Source organism: Stegodyphus dumicola, chromosome 8 (assembly GCF_044657685.1).
Source record: "Stegodyphus dumicola isolate Sdum_Otavi_A_Nest chromosome 8, ASM4465768v1".
Taxonomy (NCBI): domain Eukaryota; kingdom Metazoa; phylum Arthropoda; class Arachnida; order Araneae; family Eresidae; genus Stegodyphus; species Stegodyphus dumicola.
Window position 1 is genome coordinate 170,171,574 of NC_140775.1, and position 7,386 is coordinate 170,178,959.

Here is a 7,386-nt window from a genome sequence, read left to right on the forward strand (position 1 = left end):
CGCCTTCGCCGGGAATTGAACCACGGACCTCTGGAATTCCGGCCCAGCGTGCAGAACCACTACGCCACGAAGGCACGCTAGGAAAATGGGAGAAATAACTTGTATACTCTCCTTTTTAAAGGACGACTGGGGTTTTTAAGGGACCCAATCGCCAAATCCTGGGTGTGGAGAAACCTCATCCAACACCCTTTTAGTTCGGGCGCCACTGTAGAGACATTAGGTATTTTTGGAAGCAGGCAAGATGAAAAATTAGCAACCGCCTTCGCCGGGAATTGAACCACGGACCTCTGGAATGCCGGCCCAGAGTGCAGAACCACTACACCACGAAGACACGCTAGGAAAGTGGGAGAAATACCTTATAACATGACGCTTTTTTCTACTTTAACCGTCTTTATATTTAACGTACGTCTTTATATTTAGGCTTTTATATCTTATTTTTTGTGTATAAGAGTCAGCTTCCCTTAGAGAAGAAGGTATCCCTCCTCTTAGGCAGATAGTTTTCGAGTGCTTTGCCGTAATTAGTAAAGAAACCAAACACCAAACTATAACGTTGAGTAAATGCTAAATGCTACGGAATTTTCGCTTTCCCCAAGACAATGTGAAAATCGCAGGACCTTATTGCAACCTTCTAACGTATCTGAAATTCTGAAACGATGTATATGATGTATACGTGCTGACTATTACACCACGAAGGCATGTTAAGAAGGCAGGAGAAATACCTCATATACTCCCCCTTTTAAAGGGCGACTAGGTATTAGGGGACTCAATCGCCATATTCACCAGCTTTTAGTAGGTTATTTCGAAACAGGAGACATGGAAAATGGGCTATGCCCTCGCCGGGACTCTAACCACGGACCTCTCGAGTACGCGCCGAGGGTGCTGACCATTACACCACGAAGGCATGCTAAGAAAGCAGGAGAAATACCTCAGATCTGAAATGCCTATGCTACTTTAAATGAAAAGAAATTTGGTATTAAAAGAAGATTTTTAGCTACATTTTTTTAATTATATTTTATTTGTTACTTCTAATTGCACTGTTTTAAGACAATATTTGCCATTTATTGAATTTGATAAGCTTTGTTATTTACTAACTTGCGTACTTTATTATGTTTCCTGTTTGATAATATATATAAAACAGAAAACGTATTAATGTATGCAAGTTATTCATGCAATTAGAGCGATAAACAATTATTAATTGTACCTGAGAAATAGCTGTATTATACAAATTTTAAAATGCAGAGCAAGTAATATTAACCTCAAATTACATTCCCATAACAAAAACTGGTCAATTTATTTTATTTTTTTTTTTTTTTTACTTTTGTGTTAGCATTATCGCATACTGCTCAAACGTATTTTCAGAAATATAACGGGGACACTTACTTGCGTTTAATGCTACTTGTTTAATTTTTCATATATTATATATCTGATATTATTTAACTACCTTTTGCTGAATTCATAAACAATTTCATATAATTTTCTGATATTTACTAATGCGCTAGCGTACGTGCAGAGAAACTTGCTGCACTCGTAATTCGATAATACTGTCAATTTTTTTCCTCTTCTCGTATGTTTTCCGCTTTTGAGGGAATTTGATTTTCCTGTGTTCTTATTGCTGTTTATTGTTATCATAAGCAAAGTCCTTGAATTTTTTCTGTTAAGGACAGCACACTGAGAGGAGGAAAAGTTAAGCTCTTCATTACTATTCACTTACTTTTATTAAAATAAATTTAAGCATAATACATATAATTATACAATATTATCAGTTAAACCGCATTCTAATAATTATTCGATTTATTCTCTTTTCTCTCTTAACAAAGTTTCTGAACGTTTCTAAGCCATAACAAAACATTTTTGTCCCTTTTAGATCTCCCAGATTTCTTAACTTTAAAAATTATAGTTATTACTAAGTCAAATCCCGATTTATCGGAATTATACACAAATGATTTCAAAGTTAATTAAAAATCACGGCTCATCAAAAATAGTTAAAAAGCACGGGAAAGAAGAGTAACCAATATTATAATTAACAGAAAAACGTACGATTTACGTATATTTTTAAGAGGTTTAATATGAAGAACAAATTCCGTTGCTTACGGGAATTAAACCAATATTCAGAGCAAAAACCACATGAAGAATAAGAAGAATTACATATTGTTGCGTGCGTACGGGTTCGTTACGAAATGAATGCACAAATCCGAAGAAAAATGAACAAAAATTTATTATTATCACAACGAATATGATTAAATTTTCTCCAATTATCATGCAGTATTACAATATCTCACAGTAGTTATCTTTTAACTACTCAAATGTCCAATAGAACGTAATTCAAAACAGCTAAAGAAAGCTAAGCCGCGAATTCGCTACAATCAACAAGAGCAGTTTTCTAAAGAACAACAAACTAAGCAACTACCACGAACTGAGCTGTTTTCCTCCTTTTATAAGATTTTAAAAATCACGCGCTAGAATTTTCTAGTACTTTCTCGAAATCAAAAAGAGATATTTATTTATTTAATGCACGCGCTCTTGTATTTTCAATTTTCCGGCTTAGCTTTCTTTTAATATTCATCACGCGCTGCCCTGCGCGAGAAATAAAAACCATTTAATTTATAATTGAACTAGCATTAGCTTTTTAAATACCAAATTCGTAACAATATGAAGAAACTAAATGATTCATAACATTAAAGAATAATATTAATAGGAGAACTTAAACAATTTCATTGATTCAGAAGTCAAACTATAACGTTGAATAAACGTTAAATGCTACGGAATTTTTATTCGCTTTCCCCATTCATTTGCGCTTTTGCAGCTGACGATGATGGTTCGGTAAAAACCATCGAAACTAGTCCTGTGAAAATTTGAAAATATAACGCTGATTTTTGTTGTTTGACTTCTGAATTAGTATTTGTTCGGCGTGTTACTGCGTCTTAATTTCATTAAGTTTAAACTTGAGTAAAATAGTCGTTAGAACTGCTTGTTTTATATTGTACAGTTAAATTACATAATGTTGTAAAAAGAAACAGTAGCTCCCTTATCAAGTATTGACACCATCTTCTTTTTCTTCAGCCCAAAGGGGAGGTAACGCAGAAGGGCTATTAGTTTCGAAACGGCATTTTCCACTTTGCAAATTGTTCCTACCAAATATTATCGCCCTGCATTATATTTAAAGAACAAACTCAACGATTTTCAAAGCTAGCAATGGCAACACTGTACAGAAAATAACATTTTTATCTCCAAGCACGCGAGACTGTCTATCGGAAAATTTAAAGTTATGCTTTTTTTAAATATTTTGTGGTATTGCTACTGAAGTGAATTTTATGGCTTAAGTGTGAAGAACATGGTATTTAACAAATAAAGGTAACACACAAAAGTTATAAAAAAAAAACGCTTTTTTTTGGCGTAGTATAAAATCTGTAAGCTTTCAGATTTTATTTATTTATTTGTGTCTGTCGCAGGCTCAACCATTGATAGACATTGTCCACTACTAAGATAGGAATGGGTGGTCTTTTTATTATGGAAGCAACTAATAGGTTGGATTATGAAGGGAATATTCTCTCCTATAAAAGGAACAACAAATTATATCCATGACTTCTCCGAGATTCGAAACTGGGCCCTTCGGTACGGCAGCAAGAGTCACTAAACCACGTTCTCGTTTGGGCGGCTATCACCATTATTGTTTCTCAGCTTTTTTTAGACAGTTTTGTTTTACGCTATGATTTTTAATAATAATTTTTCCATTATTAAAAAAGTATTTTTAATCTTTTTATGACAGGGCCGCTTTACCCTGCAGCTCGATTAAACCTCTCTGAGTTAATCAAAATTAAGTGTAAAAGTACAATGAGAGTCAGCTTTCTAATTTTTGAAATAGGAATCATGTAAAATGAGCAATATCCTTGCAGGAAATTGAACCACGAACCTCTGGAATATGCGCCCAGTGTGCTGACCACTGCACCACGAAGGCATGCTAAGAAGGCGGGAGAAATACCTGATATACTCCCCCTTTTAAAGTTTGTAAATCAATAATTTCTTGAAATAATAAGTCATCAATTTACGCGCCTTCTGTTTTCAGTGTCATAACTGACATAGACTAATTTTCTGAAATTCATTTGAAAACATCAGCTGGGATTTCCTCGCTAATAAGACAGCTAAATCGGTTGCCGGTGAATGAGCTAAACCTCCTGGCCTTTTCCTCATGTGTAATGTGCATATACGTTAGTTTCCTTTATAATTACACCTTAAGGACCTTCCTTCTAAGGCAGGCAGCCCTCACATGTGTGCACTTTGTCTGTAACAGTTTGCAGAGTCATGTGTCAGATTATCTACATATTGTTGAATTCATTTCATCTTCTACTGTTGCCATTCACATATAGAAAAAATCTGATGTCGGCACGACATGATTTCCTTGTATGGCTTGTTAAATTATGCACATTTTTGCTGCACTTCATTTAAATTTATTTCTTCGAATTATTCTAACTTAATTAACCGAGGCAAATTGAAAATGACATCAAAAATTCCAAGTTTTGAAATTAAATATCCCAGTCAATTTTTTTCGTAAGGAGGTCAAATTTTTTTTTCATTTTTATTTTCTCATATCACGAAGAAAACTTTCCCAGATATAAGTATAGGAACCGAGAGTAAAAAGTAAAGATTCGTGAAAGCAATATTTCGTTCAAAAAAAAAGTAAGATTTCGTTCATGAAAAGTAAGTTTTGATGAATTCTTTTTTTTTTCCTTTTAAGTTTGACATTGAACGCGAATATGTTCGTCATTTAAGACAATTCTGTGACTGGAAGTTTATGACTACGACTAACAATCTTGAAAATAAAAGCCGGATAAGAGGATAGTTATACACACGTTTTGGTATTGCAGATTTCAATAAAAGAGTGAGGTGCTCAACTAAATGTTATAGCAGTCCCATGTGCACAATTTCAACATTCTACCGCTAATCTTTTCTGAGAAATGTGAGATACGTACACACGTACGTACAGATATCACGGGAAAAAATCAATTTTGAATCTATTTTAATTCCATTCTACAATCCGTTTTGATAAAAAAAAAAAAGAGTCCTTTATTCTAGCCGTACATACAGGTACATGTCACGAAACAAAATCGTCCAAATAGATTCAGAAATAGTCAAAATACATATTTCCGTTGAAATATAATAACCGAAATTTTTCACGATTACAATGTTTCCTTACTTCGTACAAAGAAGAAAAAAAGCAATTTTTAAAAATATTTTCAAGGCTTTAAAAATTTACTTATTATTAGCAATATTATTATTCGTTTGTGAATAATCAGTTTTTAAATGCTTGGTTAAGAAATGTAAATACACCAATTTGTCACCAGTTTTAAATGTTACTAGACACAGTGCTCAGGACTTTTGAAATAATGAATTTCTGTAATTAAAATTAAATATTTTCGATATCGTCATTATCCAGGAATTGTAAGACCAATGTTAAGATGATAAGGAACTAGTTTTAACATGGGACAGGTCTATGGTTATTGATGACAAATAGCATTTTCAATGAACAATACAACACTTTGATTTATTGTACCACTGGGAATTTCAAAATGTTTTCGAAAAATATGTCCCTAATCTACCTTGTTTTTTTATTTTTTATTCCATAAATCTCGATTCATTTTGACGTTTCTAACTCATTCAGTTTGTCAGGGGTTTTTCAAAATTTCCGTTTTCTTGCGAAGTTCTGTGTATTCTCTCAAAAAGGACACTGAGAATCCTTTGAAACAGCTTCGCGCTTCTTTTGACTTGGCTTGCCGAATAGATTCGGGTATAATCTTGAAGATATATGTAATAGCAAAATGATTATATGTATATACTTCGTTCTTAAGGAGCTAATTCATTTCTCAACTTACAACCATCGCGGTAAGAACGGTTAAGGGTTTTCGGCCAAAGAAAACAAAGGTGACTGATAACTGCCCAGGTCAAAACCAGACAATGGATAATATTGTTCAGCAGCTGCGAACGTGCGACAGGTGTCCCGATTTGCTGTGGCCAGACGACATTATAAAGGTGGCTTGTTCGCCCCCAGAACAACAGTCCGTTAGCGGCCCCGTTTGTTGTGGTGTAGAGAACGCAAAGCCTGGACGCCTCATTAGGGCATGTCTTCTTCACCTATGCCAGTCATTTTACTCTGACAAACGATTCTAGGCGCCGTTTAATATGGAGAAAGATTGGGACACGCTTTCATCGCACTAACATCAAGGAAAGAGACTGTTGGTGTGGTCCTGGCGTGATTGTTATAGTAAGGCATTATGATGAACGGACGCACGGAGCTCCACATTTTCGACAGAGGTTCACTTACCGTGATCGTTACTGTGATCAATTTTTTCTTCCTCCCTGTGCACCTTTTCCTGCTTGCCTTCGGTCCCGACTTTAGTTTTGTGTATGACGTGCATGGGCACAAGGGACTCGTGCTCTTGAGGAGCTCTTCGAAAGTGATGATATCCACAGAAAAGATAGTCCAGTGTGCTTGCCTGATTTAAATCCACTGAACGTGGCGAATCATTTCCTGAAAAATCCATTTCTTTAAGGAGATGCCAGGGGGCACATTCTTACCATCTCGAGACAACTGTAACAGTTGCTCCTTGAAGAATGGGAACTCTCATCCCAAGAACTATTAGATAACCTAATGTTAAGCATTGAAAGACAGTGCAGCATAACCATTGCAGTTAAGGAAGTCATATGCCTTCCTCAGGCTCTTTGGTTTGTTGTTTTACCTCTTGACCAGAAAGTGTTTTGTACCAACGCCATTCTGCTAACAAAGTCTTTTTCTATTCGTTCCGTATTGTATGCGCCCTATTCAGTTTTTTTTCCCTACGCTACTTTCCTCATCCTTTAAGTACTACAATGTGCCTCAGTAGCATGAATTTTATGTCTCCTAAAAAAGTTACTCAAAATTTTTTCTCATTAGTTTATTTCTACTGCTTCCTTGATGCTTCTGTTGCATATTTTGCAACGGTTTTAATCTTTTTATAATAATTTTTAAAATTAGTGGTATTTTCCACTGAATATTTAAGTAATATGTGTTAATGTATAGAGTAATAATTCTAAGTCTATATTCTGAAATTTCATTAGTTTAATGTTCATATAAATAGCGCGTTTTAATACATGAAAGCTTTTGCGAAATTCATTTATCGAAAGAGAATTTTTAAGACTATATACTGAAATGCTTTTTTATTATTCACTTTCATTTTAAAACTGCTTCTATTAAAAAATATATTGAGTGTCTTATGATTTTTTTTACCGTATTACAATTTTATGTGATTTTTGATATTTGTAATACTTGCCATTCATCCTTGCATATATATTCTATTATTCCATTTTTATTACATTATTATTCTGCTTCATTGGCGACTGATATTTTTCACCCCC

At 34.5% G+C, this 7,386-nt stretch overlaps 1 non-coding gene across 1 annotated transcript; it reads right to left on the reverse strand.

Moving 5' to 3' along the window:
* On the reverse strand, positions 1-74 carry TRNAS-GGA (transfer RNA serine (anticodon GGA)). The gene has a single exon. It is a non-coding gene; the product is annotated as a tRNA-Ser (tRNA).
* Positions 75-7,386: the final 7,312 nt, after the last annotated feature.